This window comes from Cervus canadensis, chromosome 2, assembly GCF_019320065.1.
Source record: "Cervus canadensis isolate Bull #8, Minnesota chromosome 2, ASM1932006v1, whole genome shotgun sequence".
In the NCBI taxonomy this organism is placed as follows: Eukaryota; Metazoa; Chordata; class Mammalia; order Artiodactyla; family Cervidae; genus Cervus; species Cervus canadensis.
In genome coordinates this window covers 98,771,538-98,792,291 of record NC_057387.1, presented here as the reverse complement: position 1 = coordinate 98,792,291, position 20,754 = coordinate 98,771,538, and the positions used below count along the sequence as shown (strand labels likewise).

Below are 20,754 nucleotides of genomic sequence, written 5' to 3'. Positions count from 1 at the left end.
ACATATTATTATTTTACAAATGCTTTTCTCAGACTGACACTTACTTTTGGTATTATTATAATTTTAATTTTGCTTTACAAAGAAAACTTTAATCGTACGCAGCCCAATTTATGGTTCCAAGATTGTAAAATCGTTCATCTATTTTTAATTGTGTAACTTTTGTTTTATATTTAAATATTGAATCTAGCTACAATTTCCTTCAGTTTAAGAAATGAAGCAAAGATGCAGGTTGCTTTCAGTAAAAATTTTAATGCAATACAAGATACATACAGAGAAGTGTACAACACATAAATGTACACGTTGATGCATTTTTACAAGTAAACTCCCCCATGTACCATACCATCCAGTTCAAGAGACAGAACACAATCCACACCTCAGAAGGCCCCTCATTTCTCTTTCCAGTCATTATCACCTCTGGGTAGCCACTATCCTGGTTTATATACCCAGGTATTAGTTCTGCCTGTTTTGGTGTCTGGCTTCTTTTTCTCAGCATTATACTTGCGAGATTCATCAAGTTTTTCCATGTAGCTTAAATTACTTATTCTCATTTCTACATATATTGCTAGAGTATGAATATACTACTATTTATTTATCCTTTCTATAGTCTTTGGGCATTTGACTTTCTTCTAGTTTGAAGCTATTGTGAATAATATGAATGCTATGAACATTCTTATACATGTTTTTGGTAATCATATATATATATATATATACACACACACACACACATCTCTGTTGGGTACATAGCTAGGAACGAAATTTAGGGTAGGGTATAGGGTGTTCAGCCTTAGTATATTCTACCAAACAGTTTTCCAAAGTAGTTGTATCAGTTTACACTCCTACCAATAATGTTCCTGTTGTTTGGCTACTAAGTTGTCTCCAACTCTTTGTGACCCCCTTGGCTGCGACGCGCTAGGCTTCCTGTCCTTCACCATCTCCTGGAGCTTGCTCAAATTCATGCCCGTTAAGTCAGTGATGCTGTCTAACTATCTCATTCTCTGCCATACTCTTCATTGTTTGCCTTCAATCTTTCCCAGCATCAGCGTCTTTTCCAGTGAGATGGCTCATTGCATCAGGTGGCCAAAATATTTGAGCTTCAGCATCAGTCCTTCCAATGAATATTCAAGGTTGATTTCCTTTAGGATTGACTGCTTTGATCTCCTAGCTGTGCAAGGCTTTCTCAAGAGTCTTCTCCAGCACCACAGTTCTAAAGCATCAATTCTTCGGCACTCAGTCTTCTTTATGGTCCAACTCTCACATCTGTACATGACCATTGGAAAAACCATAGCTTTGATTATATGGACCTTGGTCAGCAAAGTGAAGTCCTTGCTTTTTAATACACTGTCTAGGTTTGTCATAGTTTTCCTTCCAAGGAGCAAGCATCTTTTAATTTCATGGCTGCAGTCACCATCTGCAGTGATTTTGGAACCCAAGAAAATAAAATCTGTCACTGCTTCCACTTTTCCCCCTTCTATTTGCCATGAAGTGATGGGACAGGCAGCCATGATCTTAGTTTTTGGAATGTTGAGTTTTAAACCAGCCTTTCACTCTCCTCTTTCACCATCATCAAGAGACTCTTTAGTTCCTCTTCACTTTCTGCCATTAGAGTGGAGAAAGGAATAGCAAACCACTCCAGTATTCTTGCCATGAGAACCCCATGAACAGTAGGAAAAGGCACCAACAATACATGAGATTCCAATTGTTCCACATTCTTTTCAACAGTTGGAATTGCCTGACTTTTTAATTTTAGCCATTTTGGTGGATACCAAGAGATACTTATTGTAGCTTTAATTTACATTTCCTTGAGAATTAGTGATGTTGGGTACTTTTTTCTGACTATTTGAACATCTGCTGTGTAAAGGTTTTTGTCCATTTTTCTATTTAGTCTGGATTACTTACCTTTCTCTTATTGATTTGTAGTTCTTCGCAGTATCTTCTACTCTGTTGGAGAAGGCAATGGCACCCCACTCCAGTACTCTTGCCTGGAAAATTCCATGGCCGGAGGAGCCTGGTGGGCTGCAGTCCATGGGGTCGCTAAGAGTTGGACACAACTGAGCAACTTCACTTTCACTTTTCACTTTCATGCATTGGAGAAGGAAATGACAACCCACTCCAGTGTTCTTGCCTAGAGAATCCCAGGGACAGGGGAGCCTGGTGGGCTGCTGTCTATGGGGTCGCACAGGGTCAGACACGACTAAAGTGACTTAGCAGCAGCAGCAGCAGCAGCTATTACTCTGTGGCTTGTTCTGTCATTCTCTTAATGATGCTTTTGATGATGAGTTCTTAATTTCAATCTAATCTAGCTTATCAATATTTTCCTTTATAGTTAGTGCTTTGGTGTCTTACCCAGGAGATGTTTGCCCATTCTAAGGCTGCAGACATTTTTTTACATTTCCTTCTAAGAGCTTTATTATCTTACTACCATATTTAGATCTACAATGCATCTGGAATTGAATTCTATGAATGGTTTGAGGAAGGGTATCAAGATTCATTTTTCCTACATGGCTATTAAATTTGAACCAGCACCAATTTATTGAAAACATATACTTTCTCTACTACATTTCAGCATCAGCTTTGCTGTAAATCAGTGAGCCCATGAGAATTTCTTCCTAAGCCCTCTACCATGTTCCATTGTGCCATTTGTCTACTCTGGTCTATACATCACAGTCTTAATTACTACAGTTTTATAATTAGTCTACATATCTGACAGTTCTCTCAACTTTGTTCTTTTCCTTCATGTTTGTTTTGGCCCCTTTCCTTTCCACACAAATTTTATAATCAGTTTGCCAATGCCCATTTTAAAAGCTTACTGGAATTCTGAATGGTGCATGTAATTCATAGATTGATTTGAAGGAAACTGACATCTTTACAACATTGAGTCATCCATTCCATGAACATGGTATATCTCTACATTTCTTTAAGTCTCATTTAATTTCTCTCAATATGTCTTCTTGTATTCAGTGTAGAGATCTTGTACATCATTATTACATTTATTCCTATAAATGTAATGTGTGTGGGGGGATAAGTGGTATCATTTTTTAATTTTCATTTTCTATTTTTGTTACTAAAACATAGAATACAATTGATTGTTATATATTGACCTCATATTCAGCAGCCTTGCTAAACTTACTTATAAATTCTAAGAGTTTATCTTAGGTTTTTCTAAATACACAGTCACGTTACTCCTAATAATCACAGTTTTATTTCTTACTTTCCAATGCCTCTCATTTCTTTCTCCACCCATGCTGCAATAGCTAGGACTTCTAATGCAAAATTAAATAAAAGTGGTGACAGCAGATGTCCCAGGGAGAAAACTTTCAACATTTCACCCTGGCATACTCCAACTTCAGAAACCAGGAAGAGAGGATCTATAACAAAGAAGACAGAGGAGCATCCAGTAGGGTGAAATTCTCATGTGTATTCTGAGCCTTTCTGAATTCTCTACTCTGTTCTCCTGATCTTTTTGTCTGTTCCTGTGTCAGTTTCATTCTTTTAATTCCAAATGACAGACAACCCAACTCAAATTTATATCAGCAATGAAAGAAAAACCAAGTGTGACTCCAATAATGTCTGCTACACTCTCCCCCATGGGGGCCTCATCCTTGATTTCATGTAATGATGACAGAGCTGGAGTCCCATGAGCAGGAAAAGAGTGAATTCTGCTGGGCACAGAGTCCACAGATGTCCACCACAATTACAATTCCTCTGCCAACACCGAAGGGGTTTACTTACTTTACCTATGGATACACTTTTAATAACTAGTAAAGTTTTTAAGTTAATATCACTGGTTCTTTTAAAAAAAATTTTTTCCAGCTATTCACTCATATTTATTCTGAGAGAATCTACACTTCTAATCTGTCTCCTTCCACTCTTGTCATAGGGGCCTGCTTCCCCAAAGCACCTTAAATTTTTTTGCCTACAAGCATGCTTCATCCTCATCCCTCCCTTAGAATACCTTCTCCTTTTCTCTCTTCCTAACCATAAGTTGACCCTCCATTAATACACAGATCAAATCTCCCCCCCTCCATGATATCTTTCTCAATTACCACATCTAAAATTGTTATCTTTGTCTTCCTATGTACTTAATAGCATAAAAAACACTTTTTTAATGATCCAGATTTGTCAAGTAGCTTTTCCTATTTGTCAGTTTCCCAGCTAGACTATAAATTCATCCAGCAGGAAATCCTTATTTTCCCATTTCTATATAGGCTTCTCAGCAATCTGCCCAACCCTAAACACATAGTTTCTACAATGAGTATTTTTAAACCATGGGCTGGTTAAGCTATCACCCCTATTTTTTCTCCTCTTCCTTTAGAAAGAAAGAAAAGCAGTAGAAGAACGTAATAAATAATGCGTGTGGTTTACGATGTGGATTCTGCTCTGCAGGTGGACCTCATCATTTGGGAATGGTTGTAGGTACTTGGTACATAGCACCCTGGATGCTGAAGTTTTGGTTTTAGATACCGTGCAAGGTGCTGGAGTACAGTGATGAATAATATAGACATAGTGCCTGTCCTCATAAAGCTCAAAAATTTCTTTTCCAGTGCTGCAATTAATTATTACATTCTTTTCATAATAGTTTTAATTAAAATAAATTCTTACTTTTAATCTAATCAATTTTCTTAATCTTTTCTTAAATTTAACACTCTTTGCATCTTATTTAAGAAGTCCTTCCCATGCAGAGATTATGAAGGCATTCTCTCGTTTATCAAAATGTTTATAGTTTTTCCTTTCATGTTTGATTTTTTAAATCTCCTTGCAATTTATTTTTACATATCGTATGCAGTGATAGTCAGATTGTGTTTTTCCATATGCATATCCATGGGTCGAATACCATTTATCAGAACATTTAATGCTAACCTGTAATGTGTACTTTGCAATACATAAAAAGTCCATAAATGCACAGTTTTGTTTCTGGGCACCCTACCTTGTGCTAATTGATAAGCTATCTTTGAATCAATTCCACTGTTTTGATATTACTACAGCTTTATAATAAGACTTGATATCCATAGAGCAAGTCCTCTGACCTAGTTCTTCTTCAAAATGTTTTAGTTATGATTGCAGATATTTCTATTGCTCCTTATAGTTCTGTCATCCTTTTCTTTATATATTATGCTATGCTATTACCATATATTTAATATTTCAAACTGATATTTTTCCTGGTAAAAATAACTTTTTATCCCTAGTGATTTTTTTAACCATAATGTCTGGTTCACTTGACACTGTGCTTATTGTTTGACAGTATACATTTTACCATTCTTTCCCTTTCACTCTTTGTATAGTTTTAAGTTACAGATAAGTCTTTCTCAACTAGCTGGGATATCATACACTTTGTTTCTATTCTTTCCCTGGTTATTCTAGAAAATGCAACATACATTATTAACTTATCAGTCTAAGAATAATTATTAATCTTTACTCTCCTTAAAGGAAATACCAGGGCCTTAGAATGCTTTCTTAACTTATATGCCGTTGTTGTCTTATATTCAATTTTCCATATTTTAATGCATAAGATATTAAAATTCTATTTTATATTTAATTTTTCTTATGTTTACTTACATAGTTTACCTCTTTACTATCTCTCATCTTTTACCACTGGAATCACTTCATTCTGCCTAAAGGAAAAAAATCAGTGAAGTTTGCAGAAGGCAAACTCATAAAGTGGTAGCAAAGTACATTTTCTTTACATAGAAATGTCTTTATACTGTCATCTTCTTGAAAGATAGTTTCTCTGTACATAGAATCCTAGGTTATCAGCTACCTCATTGCAGAAAACATTCCACTGCTTGCTTTCTTCCATTGTTGGGAAGTGTGCAAATCACTCTTTTCAAGACAAATTGTCTTTTTCTCTGGATATTTTTAGAATTTTCGCTTTGCCTTTGGTGCTCTTCTTGTGAACTTTTGGTTTGATATATTTTATTAATTCTGGGAAAATGTCAGTCATTATCTCCTCAAATAGTTGCTTCTGATCCATTCACCCTTTCCTTTTGGAACCTCAATTAAAAGTACATTAGAACTCCTCACTTTATCCTCCATGTCTCTTTTTTAATTTTATTGAAGTATAGTTGATCTACCCTCTAGATGTCTTTTAACATCTCTTCCATATTTTCTGTCTTTTTATCTCCCTGTGCAGCATTTTGGGTAATTTCTTATAATGCAGCATCCAATTCACTATCTCTCTTTGCTTTGATCTAATATGTTGTCTAATGGTAATCCACTCAGTTTTTAGATTTCAGTTGTGTATTTCTATTTCTAGAAGTTCAATTTGGTCGTTTTCTAACGTGCTAAGTAACTTTTAACTACTAGTCATTCTCTGAAGACATTTATAAGTTTGCTTTAATTATTATGGACATAATAAGCATAGTAGTTTATTTGTCCCTGATAATTCAATACATAAAAAATTTAGGAGTCTTTTTGTTCACTCATCATGTTTTGTTTCTGACTGTTACTGCTCACTGGCCCTGGAAAACTAGAAAGATTACTTCCTTTAGAGAAGATTCATCTTCTGCCAAATTAGGGGAGTGTAGGGGAAGGGAACACTAGCAACCTGGAACAATCTTAAAGTTAATTCATGGTTTGAAGTTCTCTGAATCAAGGTGATATAAAACCATCCTCAAAATCTGTACAAAGGCTAGCCAATGACTGCAACCTACCTTTTCTTTTTTCTCTCACTCTTCTCAGTACCTGAGCACCTTCCCTGTTGTCACTTAGGATGGGGAAACATGGTTTTACTTCTGGTTCACCTTTAACCTGAATAGTTCTAGCTTTGTTTGGAGACAGTCTCCTATGAGACTATCCACCTTGAGCAACCGCTGAACTTTGAGTGCTAAATTCCTTATCTTCAAGACCGCCAAAACCAAAGCCTATATTTATTAGGATCAAAAAATCTTCTCAGGATCAGTTCAGTTCACTCACTCAGTCGTGTCCAACTCTTTGCAACCCCATGAACCGCAGCACACCAGGCCTCCCTGTCCATCACCAACTCCTGGAGTCCACCCAAAAACATGTCCATCAAGTTGGTGATGTCATCCAACCTTCTCATCCTCTGTCATCCCCTTCTCCTCCTGCCCTCAATCTTTCCCAACATCAGGGTCTTTTCAAATGAGTCAATTCTGCATCAGGTGGCCAAACTATTGGAGTTTCAGCTTCAACATCAGTCCTTCCAATGAACACCCAGGACTAATCTCCTTTAGGATGAACTGGTTGGATCTCCTTGCAGTCCAAGGGACTCTCAAGAGTCTTCTCTAACACCAGAGTTCTAAAGCATCAATTCTTCGGTGCTCAGCTTTCTTCAAAGTCCAACTCTCACATCCATACATGACCACTGGAAAAACCATAGCCTTGACTAGACAGATCTTTGTTGACAAAGTAACGTCTCTGCTTTTTAATATGCTGTCTAGGTTGGTCATAACTTTCCATCCAAGGAGCAAGCGTCTTTTAATTTCATGGCTGTAATCACCATCTACAGTGATTTTGCAGCCCAGAAAAATAAAGTCAGCCACTGTTTCCCCAACTATTTGCCATGAAGTGATGGGCCCGGATGCCATGATCTTACTTTTCTGAATGCTGAGCTTGTTTTTTTTTTTTTTCCCCATTTATTTTTATTAGTTGGAGGCTAATTACTTTACAATATTGCAGTGGTTTTAGCCATACATTGACATGAATCAGCTATGGATTTACATGTGTTCCCCATCCTGATCTCCCCTCCCACCTCCCTCCCCATCCCATCCCTCTGGGTCTTCCCAGTGCATCAGCCCTGAGCACTTGTCTCATGCATCCAACCTGGGCTGGTGATCTGTTTCACCCTTGATAGTATACTTGTTTCAGTGCTATTCTCTCAGAACTTCCCACCCTCGCCTTCTCCCATAAAGTCCAAAAGTCTGTTCTGTACATCTGTGTCTCTTTTTCTGTTTTGCATATAGGTTTATCGTTATCATCTTTTAAAATTCCATATATATGTGTTAGTATACTGTATTGGTCTTTATCTTTCTGGCTTACTTCACTCTGTATAATGGGCTCCAGTTTCATCCATCTCATTAGAACTGATTCAAATGTATTCTTTTTAATGGCTGAGTAATATTCTATGGTGTATATGTACCACAGCTTCCTTATCCATTCATCTGCTGATGGGCATCTAGGTTGCTTCCATGTCCTGGCTATTATAAACAGTGCAGTGATGAACATTGGGGTGCACGTGTCTCTTTCAGATCTGGTTTCCTCGGTGTGTATGCCCAGGAGTGGTATTGCTGGGTCATATGGCAGTTCCATTTCCAGTTTTTTAAGAAATCTCCACACTGTTCTCCATAGTGGCTGTACTAGTTTGCATTCCCACCAACAGTGTAAGAGGGTTCCCTTTTCTCCACACCCTCTCCAGCATTTATTGCTTGTAGACTTTTGGATAGCAGCCATCCTGACTGGCATGTAATGGTACTCATTGTGGTTTTGATTTGCATTTCTCTGATAATGAGTGATGTTGAGCATCTTTCCATGTGTTTGTTAGCCATCTGTATAGCTTCTTTGGAGAAATGTCTGTTTAGTTCTTTGGCCCATTTTTTGATTGGGTCATTTATTTTTCTGGAATTGAGCTGCAGGAGTTGCTTGTATATTTTTGAGATTAATCCTTTGTCTGTTGCTTCATTTGCTATTATTTTCTCCCAATCTGAGGGCTGTTTTTTCACCTTACTTATAGTTTCCTTTGTTGTGCAAAAGCTTTTAAGTTTCATTAGGTCCCATTTGTTTATTTTTTGCTTTTATTTCCAATATTCTGGGAGGTGGGTCATAGAGGATCTTGCTGTGATTTATGTCGGAGAGTGTTTTGCCTATGTTCTCCTCTAGGAGTTTTATAGTTTCTGGTTTTACATTTAGATCTTTAATCCATTTTGAGTTTATTTTTGTGTATGGTGTTAGAAAGTGTTCAAGTTTCATTCTTTTACAAGTGGTTGACAGTTTTCCCAGCACCACTTGTTAAAGAGGTTGTCTTTTTTCCATTGTATATCCTTGCCTCCTTTGTTGAAGATAAGGTGTCCATAGGTATGGGGACTTATCTCTGGGCTTTCTATTGTTCCATTGATCTATATTTCTGTCTTTGTGCCAGTACCATACTGTCTTGATGACTGTGGCTTTGTAGTAGAGCCTGAATAAAGGCAGGTTGATTCCTCCAGTTCCATTCTTCTTGAATGTTGAGCTTTAAGCCAACTTTTTCACTCTCCTCTTTCACTTTCATCAAGAGGCTCTTTAGTTCTTCTTCACTTTCTGCCATAAGGGTGGTGTCATCTGCATATGTGAGGTTATTGATATTTCTCCCGGCAATCTGGATTCCAGCTTGTGCTTCCTCCGGCCCAGCGTTTCTCATGATGTACTCTGCATATAAGTTAAATAAGCAGGGTGACAATATACAGCCTTGACGTATACCTTTTCCTATTTGGAACCAGTCTGCTGTTCCATGTCCAGTTCTAACTTTTGCTTCCTGATCTGCATACAGGTTTCTCAAGAGGCAGGTCAGGTGGCTGGGATTCCCATCTCTTTCAGAATTTTCCACAGATTATTGTGATCTACATAGTCAAACGCTTTGGCATAGTCAATAAAGCAGAAATAGATGTTTTTCTGGAACTCTCTTGCTTTTTCAATGATCCAGCAGATGTTGGCAATTTGATCTCTGGTTCCTCTGCCTTTTCTAAAACCAGCTTGAACAAGTGGAAGTTCACGGTTCATGTATTGCTGAAGCCTGGCTTGGAGAATTTTGAGCATTACCTTACTAGCGTGTGAGATGAGTGCAATTGTGCGGTAGTTTGAGCATTCTTTGCCATTGCCTTTCTTAGGGATTAGAATGAAAACTGACCTTTTCCAGTCCTGTGGCCACTGCTCAGTTTTCCAAATTTGCTGACATATTGAGTGCAGCACTTCCACAGCATCATCTTTCAGGATTTAAAATAGCTCAACTGGAATTCCATCACCTCCACTACCTTTGTTCGTAGTGATACTTCCTAACGCCCACTTGACTTCACATTCCAGGATGTCTGGCTCTAGGTGAGTGATCACACCATCGAGATTATCTGGGTCGTGAAGATCTTTCTTGTACAGTTTTTCTGTGTATTCTTGCCTCTTCTTAATATCTTCTGCTTCTGTTAGGTCCCTACTATTTCTGTCGTTTATGGAGCCCATCTTTGCATGAAATGTTCCCTTGGTATCTCTAATTTTCTTGAAGAAATCTCTAGTCTTTCCCATTCTGTTGTTTTCCTCTATTTCTTTGCATTGATCACTGAGGAAGTCTTGCTTATCTCTCCTTACTATTCTTTGGAACTCTGCATTCAAATGGGAATATCTTTCCTTTTCTCCTTTGCTTTTCGCTTCCCTTCTTTTCACAGCTATTTGTAAGGCCTCCTCAGCCAGCCATTTTGCTTTTTTGCATTTCTTTTTCTTGGGGATGGCCTCGATTCCTATCTCGTGTACAATGTCACGAACCTCTGTCCCTAGTTCATCAGGCACTCTGTCTATCAGATCTAGTCCCTTAAATCTATTTCTCACTTCCACTGTATAGTCATAAGGGATTTGATTTAGGTTATACCTGAATGGTCTAGTGGTTTTTCCCACTTTCTTCAATTTCAGTCTGAATGTGGCAATAAGGAGTTCATGATCTGAGCCACAGTCCGCTCCCAGTCTTGTTTTTGCTGACTGTATAGAGCTTCTCCATCTTTGGCTGCAAAGAATACAATCAATCTGATTTTGGTGTTGACCATCTGGTGATGTCCATGTGTAGAGTCTTCTCTTGTGTTGCTGGAAGAAGGTGTTTGCTATGATCAGTGCATTCTCTTGGCAGAACTCTATTAGCCTTTGCCCTGCTTCACTCTGTACTCCAAGGCCAAATTTGCCTGTTACTCCAGGTGTTTCTTGACTTCCTACTTTTGCATTCCATTCCTATAATGAAAAGGACATCTTTTTTGGGTGTTAGTTCTAGAAGGTCTTGTAGGTCTTCATAGAACTGTTCAACTTCTCAGGATAAAAGCTACTTAAGTGCTCTAGTGATTTGTACATCTCTATGATTTCACTTGATCATACATGTTGGCCTGACAGTTCTTTTTTCTCTTCTCAGCTCTTTAGAGTTTTTGTCTTAATTTTAAATTTTAAAAAATATCTCCAACATTTTAATATTTTTCAAAGGGCACTACAGTCCAAATAACCTTACCTATCATTATCAGAAACAAATGCCTACCATTTCCTTTTTTCATGATCACTGAATTCGTTTTCCTTAACAGCTACAGTATTTGCATGAGGCTCCTCTTGGCAGGAGAGGGGAGGACGACCAGGATACCCTTTCAAATTACCTGTTTTCACAACCCAAAGGCTCTCTTCCTCCTTGCTACCACAAAGACAGAATACTTCCTACAGATATGGGTACTTTCCTATGTGATTCTTTAACAATCATTCTTCTTTTTCCTCTTTGAATCAAACTATGTCAGGATACTGCTTCTACCAACTATACATCCAGTTTCCACAAAAATTACTGCAAGCAAGGGATACAGCTTTTACACATCATGGTACACTTTTCACCTTAAAGAATGTGATGTTTATGGTACTTATTAAGATCTGATCTTTGTTGCTGCTCTCTCTCTGTCTCTGTCTCTGTACCGCCTCCCTTCACTTCTTCCCACCTGGCTTCCCCCGATCTCATCTATTTGGGACAGTCTTTACACACATTTTGAAGTCTATAGATTAAATTTCTCTCCTAGTTGAGCTGGAAATGGAGTTTCCAAGATTTTCATTATTATTTTTTCACCTTTCTTGTTGTTTTTGAATGTTTTCAAGGGAGACAGGGGAAAACGCTAACTACTGAAATAATTACACTCAAAGGTCAGAATCATCTTGATTCCTGTATCTCATATCTAGTATAAAAATACATCATTAAGTCCTGTCAACTCAATCTTTGAGATATATTCATAACTTGTTCCTTTTGACCTCCTCCATCTCTACCCTAGTCCAAGTCACCATTCTATTTTATCTGGTTTATTGCATAGCCTCCTAACTAGCTGTCCTACATACACCTTAGTTGCTTTGCTGTCTATTCTCCATAAGGTATTTACGTTTTTAAATTTTTTAATTGAACTATAGTTGATTCACAATGTTGCGTTAGTTTCAGGCATCCATCAAAGTGATTTGGTTATACTGAGAATACATATATGCCCTATTTCAGATTCTTTTTTCATTGTAGGTTATCATAAAATATTGAATTTAGTTGCCTGTGTATACAGTCCTTGCTAACCTATTTTCTATACAGCAGTTTGTATCTGCTAATCCCAAACTCCTAATTTATCCCTCCCCTCATTCTGTTTCCCTTTGGTAACCCTAAGTTTATTTTCTATGTTTATGAGTCTGTTTACATTTTATAAATAAATTCATGCATATTATTTTTAAACTCCATACATAAGAGATATCATATGATATTCATCTTTCTCTGTCTGACTTCATTCATTTAGTATGATAATCTCTAGGTCCATCCAGGTTGCTGCAAATGGCATTATTTCATTCTTTTTTATGATTAATATTCCATTGTATGTCTATATACCAAATCTTCTTTATCCATTCATCTATCGGACATTTAGATTGCTTCCATGTCTTGGCCACTATAAATAGCAACATTTACATTTTTTAAGACATAAGCCAAATCATGCCACCTATTCTCAAAATCTTCCAATGGCTTCCTATCTCATTAGAATAAAATTCAAAGTATTTAACATAGCCGTGAGGCCCTAATCCCCTCTCTCCTTTCTCTCCTCTCCCATTATTGTTGCATTCCAGCCACAATATCCTCCTTGCTGTTCTCCAAACAGGTCAAGCATATACCCACCTCAGGACCTTTGCACTTGCTAAATTACTACAACCTTAGTTCCCTCATGGTTCACTCCTTCTCACTTCTTTCACATCTCTGCTCAAATACAACTTTGTCAGGAGGTCTTCCTTGAACAACTGCTCTCACACATCACTACCCCACACATCCACTCCACGTCTCCTTACCCAGTTTGTTTCTCTTCTTGGCACTTATCACCACCTTATTTTTCTTATACTTACTTGCTTTTTTGTTTGGAGTTGTTTTCTACAGCCAAAATATAAACTCTATGAGAACAGGGCCTCTGTCTGTTTTTGTTCACTAATGTATCACAAGCATGTAAACGGTACCTGGAGCCATAGTAAGCACCCAATAAATGCTAATGCTAATGAATGAATGCTATGCTACCAAGGAACCCAACTGCAAGAAGTACAGTGAAAGCAGAAATTGCACAGCTCCTCCATCTTTGCTGCCACGCTGTCTCTCACTACTTGCCGCCCAGCTTCTCTGCTCATCAGCCACCCCCAACATCCTCACTTTCAGCCTGAGCCTACAAGTCTTTCCCACCTGAGGATCCTCAGCGCAGTGCCTAAATCCCAAATATCTGACTGGTCTGCCTTAGTCCAACAACCCATCCAGAATCCAAGTAGCCACTGTTGAGGGACAGATGGGGGGTGGGGTAGGGGTAGACATGTCTACTCACATGCCAAGTAGAGTCACCTTCTCCAAACTCTCTAAAAATAGGGGAAATGCTGGCAATCTTTAATTCAGATGCAGAACAAGCCTCCACTAACACATCCTTGACACTGGCAGAGAGAATGTATGTGAATTCTATTGATACAAGGGTGCCTCTAACAAGTGTCTTCAGAGTCCTGCGAGTAATATAAGTGAGTAAAGAGGGCAAGGTGGTAAAGATGGCAAACTCAGGAGTCTCTGCTACATCCAGAGAGGTGCAGCTACTAGAACTAACTCCTGCCAAGGAGGAATGTGGGTCTGGAGTTGCCAGATCTTCTGATGGTTCAAGAGAAGCCAAGAAATTTGGAAATTTGGAAATTGTAGTGTGAAATCTCCCACTTTAAAAATGATGACAACTAATCCAATTTTTGAAAAACAAAACACCGTGCAGACCAAATAAAACACATCTGCTGATCAAATTTGGCTCAGGGCTACTCGTGAGCAATTCTGTTTTATACAGTCAGCTCAAAAATAGGACACAGGTAATTTATCACACTCAAGAGCAATGTTTCCCAAGGGGTTCAATGTGAAGATTTCATTAGCTGGAGTAACCAGAACTCTAGGTCCCCTTTTCCAGCACCTGCCCTATCTTCTCTGCCAGTCCTGATACAAATGCCCACTAACTTTTACCCATGAGAGACATGGCTTAGTGGAAAGAATGAGAGCCTTGGAATCAAATAAAGTGGGTTAAAACCCAGTGCTACCTCCTAGCTTTCCTTAACTTTTCTAAAATTTAGTTTTCTCATCTGCAACCTGAGAATACTAATTCCTACCTAGAAGCATTCTAAGGAATGAAATTAATATAAACAAAGTGCCTGGTACATAATAGAGGCACAGAATAGGTAACTTTTATTAATAGAGTTGGAGCCAGTCTTCCCACAGAAAGGCATGATAGCTGAAAATCTACAGTTGTGATACAGGATGTTCACAAGCTCATACCACCTAAATCTTTTTGTGGGGTAAGTAGAAGGAAAAGATACATTTAATAAATAAAATGCAGATGAGAAATACAGTCATGCAAGGGCCCAGGTCTTCACACTAATAGAAATACTGGTGAACCTAGTCCAGAATGAATACATTTGTAGAAACCAGCACTAATTAAAATTCATAGACATCAATTATCTTATTATTCAAGAACTCTCTCAACTTTTGAAGCCAGGTTTTATATGCATTTACAACACAACATTGAGTCAAGTAGATGCACGCCAATTCTCCAACGGCCTAAAAAATTTAATCCTGTAGCTCATGGAGACATAACCAGGAGAAAAAAAAAAACCTGCTGGCCAGGTGTAAAGGGCAGTGCTGACTCCATCTGGTGTGGGCTGCCAGGGGGCTGGAGCGGGACTGTCCAACATCCACCATCAAATGCAGGGGAGCAACTGCTATGGGGGAGAACCCAAGGCCATCAGGAGGAACGCCTCTCTCGTCCACCCTGCCCTGCGCTCTCCAGGAAGGAGCCAGGTGCAGGCTCGAAGGCCGCACAGCGCACACCCAAAGGGTCATAACCCAGGAAAGGGGTCATCCTAAAATGAAACATGTAAATGAAGCTCACTGCAAGAACTGAGCACCCTGGACTGCAGAAATCAGAAACACCTTTCTCCTGGCAGGGGACTCTAAACAGGTTTCCCCCTCCATGAGGTTTAAAAAGAGTTCTGTCTCTGATTGGCTGTGCTTCCCAAGGAAACCTGACCTCCCCCATCCCAGATCGGCCTGGGCCTATTCCTATTCCTCAGGCCCTCATGGCTGTTATAATCATGCACGTCCATTATCAGCTTTCCTCCAGGGAGTACCAAGCACCGGAAAATCACTTCTCTCCTTCACTGTCAAGCCTCCCCTGATAGGCAGCCCATCAGTAATTATTTAAGCTATTTTCTAGATTTAAACGGTGGGGGGTGGGGGGTAGTCTAACATGGGTGGAGTACAGATCAAGATAGACAGGAATTGGCAATTGTTGAAGCTGAGCATTGGGCAAATAGAAGCTCATTATACTCTTTTTTTCTCCATGTTGGGGTATGTTTCAAATCTTCCATAACATAGAAGTTTTGAAACAAAGGTTTCAGGAGAACACAGCTACAACCTGAAAACAAAATCAGGTGCTCAACCCTCCCCATGCAGTGTCTGGACACAGAAGAATCTGGAAAGTGCTCAGATCGACAGCCTCCAGGGTTCCGGCACTCCCAGGACAGAGACCGTATCTTCGAGGCATTACACTCAGTGTTCTCAACAAGCCACCTTTGAAAAATTCCCTAGAACTTTTCAGAATTATTCTGGCAAGACCCAGCTTCCCTTCTTGGCCTATAAACCCTTGTGCCTCCACAAATTACCCTGACAACCTCAACCCACTCCAAGGGCCTCTACTTCCTGTTCCAGACTACCGTGTTGAGCAATCCAGTTATTGAAATAGCTCCTGGTGGCAGACGAGCGCCTGTTAAGCTGGTTCTCCCTCCTGCAAGTCAGAAGCAAGGGTGCTGTTATCACTTTCAAGAAGCCAAGGAACACTTTATATTTTCTTCTTCCTCTTCCTTCTAACCTCAATTTGCTCCTAATAAGAAACTGTTTTCACTATTTAAAGTGGAGTTTTTCAACCCCAACCCTATGAGCATCTCAGTGTTTCCTGTTTGGGGGGCCAGCCTGTGCATTGTGAGGTGTTCAGCAGCTTCCCTGGTCTCTGCCCACTGGATGCCCATAGCATGTACACTGTCACCAGCTGCCACAACCAAAAATGTCTCAAGACATTGCCAAGAGTTCCTTAGGGGGTGAAATCACCACTGGTTGAAAACCACTGGACCAAAAGATAGTGAAAAACCAAGATCAAGAGTGTCCTGGCAAAAAAAAGAGAAAGAAATTGAGATATACAGTTTATTTCCACATACACTATTAGATAACATATTTCAATGTATATATTTATAAATAAGAATACTGAAGAAATATCACATCCCAAGTCAGAAACACATAAAGGAACAAGAGAAAAATGAACTCATAATGCTTGCAACTATTTCTTCTGTCTTTGTGGCTTCCTGTGTAAATCTTATTTGTTTCCTCCAGATTATTCTGTTTTCAAGCCAACGCAGACATCATTTCATGTGTTGGGAGGGGGAACTCCTAATGCCCCTCTGAGCACTCCCTGTGAGGTGTGCTGGCCTTCCAGCACACAGTCCACAGGTGTCACTGGAGAACAGAAGCCCCCAGAGAAGATTTCCCCAAGAAATCAGAAGAAAGTGCCCGGAACACATCCTCCTGGTAGAGCTTCAAATATCAATAGATTGCCATCATGGCCAAGAAGCAAAACAAAAGGCTAAGCAAGCAGCATGCGAGGTGACAACACCCAAGGGGAAATACTATTCTATTTCTTCATTACACAGAGGGAGTTTCCCGTGGTACACTCCCCCGCTAAGAAGAAAGAAAATCTGCTCTCTGCTCTCTATTCTGCACAGGTCTTATACTAGTCAGTCTATTATTCAGCTTCGGAGGATTTACATACAAAGCTGTCTCTCCCAGCTCCACTCCCAGTGGCCCCCTGGCCCCACGGAGATGTTAATATGTTCCTCCTCTCTGATGCTATGGACAGGCAGGTGCTGGGCGCAGGGGATACTGTCTTTTGGGCTCCATTCCTCCCGCAATCCCACTTCACTGCCTGTCTCAGCCTGGATCTCCTCAGTCCCAGATTCTGGCCAAGACCTCCTAACTGATCTCCCTGGTTGAGAGTTTCCCTTCAAACCCAGGTTTCACACGGACGATGATCTTTCAAGGGCACAAGCCAGAAGAGGCCAGAATCCTTCTGCCGTTTCTCGCTCCCTATCACTGGATACAATCCCAGCTTCTTTGGCGCACATTTGCGAAGCACAACAAATGGATGGCCCAGGAGGTGTCCAAACAGGAGCAGGATGGGCACTGAGTGAAACAGGTGTGCACCCGTGGGGGATTCATCCACTGGATAGGTGGTGAAGGGAGGAAGGGAAGAGGGTGTTAGATGCAAGGACCTTAAAGTTTCCTTTTAATCCTGACTTGCCATGATGCTGGGAACTCCTGGATCTGCCATTCAGGTCCTGCCATCTGACCCCAAGCCTCCTGTAATGTGATACTAAATGATCATCCATGAATGCTCCTGAAGTAATCCAGCACATGGTACCCCACTTCCATAAGATAACTTCTTCTCTGCTTGTCTTTTTTTTTTTTTTAATTACAAAGGAATGGTTTTGGCGGTAACAGAATAAAACAGTCCTGAAATATTTCAAGATGAAGTGTCTCAACGACTGCACTCCCATGCTGACTACTTCCAAGCGTACGACATGTGCCCTCCACCACCTCTTCTCCATAACACATACACACACAGATACATACCCCACTCGTTTGATACTTGATCTTATAGTGTGCCTTAGGGAGGAAAAGATTTAATTCTTGCATGCATTGACTCATCTCTCTAGCTCCCCAAGAGGTTAAGCCTGGTTAGTTCATCTGCTTCAATTGCAATTATCCCACCAATGAGGAAATGGGAGGCAGGGAGATCAGGTACCTGCCTCAAAATCACAGATTAGTTGGGAACAGAGTTAAGACCAGAATAAGAACTCCTATCCCAGTGTTCATTATTACACTGTAAGTGCTCTTCTCCACACAGCGCAGAGCACGTTCAGGAAGCAAGTAGAAATAAATACTTGGGGAAAAAATAACCTACAGAGGCAGGATAGCACAGTGGTTAAGTACTTGGACTCTGAACTCAGGCTGCTGTCATTAAGAGGTAGCTGTCATCTACTTGGGGCTTCCCTGGGGGCTCAGACAGTGCAGGAGAATGGGAGTTTGATTCCTGGGTCAGGAAGATCCTCTGGAGAAGGGAATGGCAACCCACTCCAGTATTCTTGCCTGGAGAATCCCATGGACAGAGGAGTCTGGCGGGCTACAGTCCACGGGGTTGCAAAATTTACTTAACTATGTGACCTGAGTCAATCAACTGGGCCCCAACTTCATTGTCTGAAACTGGGGTAATGATAGTACCTCCTTTACAGGGTTGTTGTGAGAATTAGATAAGCTAATACCTATAAAGCACCCAAAACAATGCCTGCTACCCATGCTAATAAAATCAGCATTATAGTTCTAATATAGCCCCGAAAATACAGTAAATATCATCCTTCTTAAAATTAAGTCTGGAAAGTCAAAATTAAATCTTGTTTACTTTGTTCCTTGTTCAAAAAGAAATTAGCATGGGGGAAAAACTCACATGCTATTAGTCCACAAAAATTTAAGTGACACAGTGACTGAAATAATTTCTACAAAGAGGAATGACCTCATAATGACCTCATAGATCAAACGCATTGTAATACCTACCGTGCCAAAGAATAAAAAACCTTAACAGCCTCTAGCAGTAATTATCTAAGTAAAGTGGATTGCAAATCTGTTGGAGAATTGTTTTTGCCATGATAATATTTCGAGTAAATTGCTGCTTCTATACTAAAAGTACTGGTGTTGCAGAAGTGGCATACTAATAGAAAGATTATTAAAGAAACACTATTAAAATGAATATGGTATTATTAAAGATTCAACACTACAACAGTGCCTGATTACAAGAGATTTCAAGCTATATTGCTTAATGGGCAGATAAAAGTGCTAATTAAGCCCACTCTTAGAGGATGTCCCTAGGCAGGTCTACAAACCACAGGCAGCAAGGGGACTAAGGAAGATCTCCCCAGAAGATGGGGAGAGATCAGGAAGAGCCAAGGTTTTCTGCACAAGAGAGGTAACCTCGTAAAGCACACAACCATCCAACTTTTTTGAATCTCAGGATTTTTGTTTGTTTTTTAACTGCTTTGTCAGCAACACTTCTAATTGCTCCTTTGCTTAAGTGAAGAGATCCAAATAACCCACCATAGATTGGCGACCCTTAATAAACAGTATAAGCAGGGAGGGGCAGAGAAAGCCTTGCCGTGATCACCAAAGCCTTCTCAGGCAACCAGAAGACACTGAAGAGCTCTCACGGCAGCACCTCGGCCAAAAGCATCTCTCACCGCAAACAGCCTAAAGCTCTCGGTGGTTCTTAAAAGAGTTGCTGGACTAAAGGCATTAGCCATGCGTTTCAGGATCTATTTTGCTTTCCCACCTTGTTAATTAACTAATCAGGGATGGCAAAGCGCCTCACAAATATAAAGTGTCAGGGAAATGCTAAGTAAATTCACCTACATGTTCTATCAACGCTCAATTAGGAAAGGGGGAAGAGCTAGAGGCTCAGCTGTCCCCAGAATGCTGCAAGCCAAGGGCCAGCTAACGTGAAGGCGGAGAGACCCGTGTGCCCTGCAGCAGCCTCCAGCCCAGAGCAGGGCCCTCGGCAGGACTTCTGGAAAGGAAATCTGGACCAGGGCCACCCGGGGCAAAGGCAAAGCTGCTGGAGAGGCGCATCCTCGCGGTGCAGCCTCCATCTCCCCGCATCGCTCAGATGTCAACAAACCCGGACCACAAAGTGAAACTTTCCGGGCCCCCGCTGTCGCGCTGGGTGTCTGTCCTTTGCCTGGGAGCGCGGCGCGGGGACAGGTGTGGGGCCGAGGCTCAGGAAGGGACCCCCGCCCCCAGCCCCAGCGATTGTGTAATCGACCTGCGAAGGGGGTTCTCAGGACCAGCCCCACGCCGGGATGCGGAGGCGCGGCCCGGGGACCCGTCTGTAGGCGCGGCGCCGGGAGGTGTGAGGGGGATGGGGAAGACGGTCGTCCCGCCCCCCGGGACCGCCCCCGGGAGGCAAGGGGAGCCGCGGAGCTGACACAGCCCGGAGGGGGCGCCCGCGCGGCGGACCGCTGCCGAGCTTGGGGACGCGATGGCTCGGCAGTGCGGCCGGCCTTACCTGCGCACCGGCCCGGCACGGCGGAAGGCGGTTCGGGATGCCGAGGCGGCGGACGGTGGTCAGCAGCGCCGGCAGCCACCGGGCCACGGCATGTAAGGAACCGCGGCGGCAGCGGCGGGCGCGGGACTGACAGCCCCAAGCCCCGCCTCCAGGCCCCGGGCCCCGCCCCCTCCGCGGCCGCGCAGCTGGCCCCGCCTTCTCCGCCCACCGCCGGGGTCAAGCTCGGTCCACCGGCCCGGGGGGGCGGGGACTTTCGCTTCCGATTGGTCCGGGAGGTAACCGCCCCGCCCACCCCCCCGCCCCATCCTTGGCGCGAACCGGCGCGTGCGCAGTGGCTACGACGGGCAACGCATAGCTCTGAGTGCTGGCGTAGTTGGTCCCCCAC

The 20,754-nt window shown here is 41.4% G+C and overlaps 1 protein-coding gene across 4 annotated transcripts in view; it reads right to left on the bottom strand.

The window, feature by feature from the left end:
* HIVEP3 (HIVEP zinc finger 3) overlaps positions 1 to 20,508 on the bottom strand; it is a 541,174-nt gene extending 520,666 nt beyond the window's left edge. For all 4 annotated transcript variants that reach the window (XM_043461701.1, XM_043461703.1, XM_043461697.1 and 1 more), the window contains exon 1: positions 20,370 to 20,508. The gene's annotated coding sequence lies outside the window, so the exon portion shown is untranslated. The remainder of the gene's footprint in view (positions 1 to 20,369) is intronic.
* Between the last annotated feature and the right edge of the window lie 246 nt (positions 20,509 to 20,754).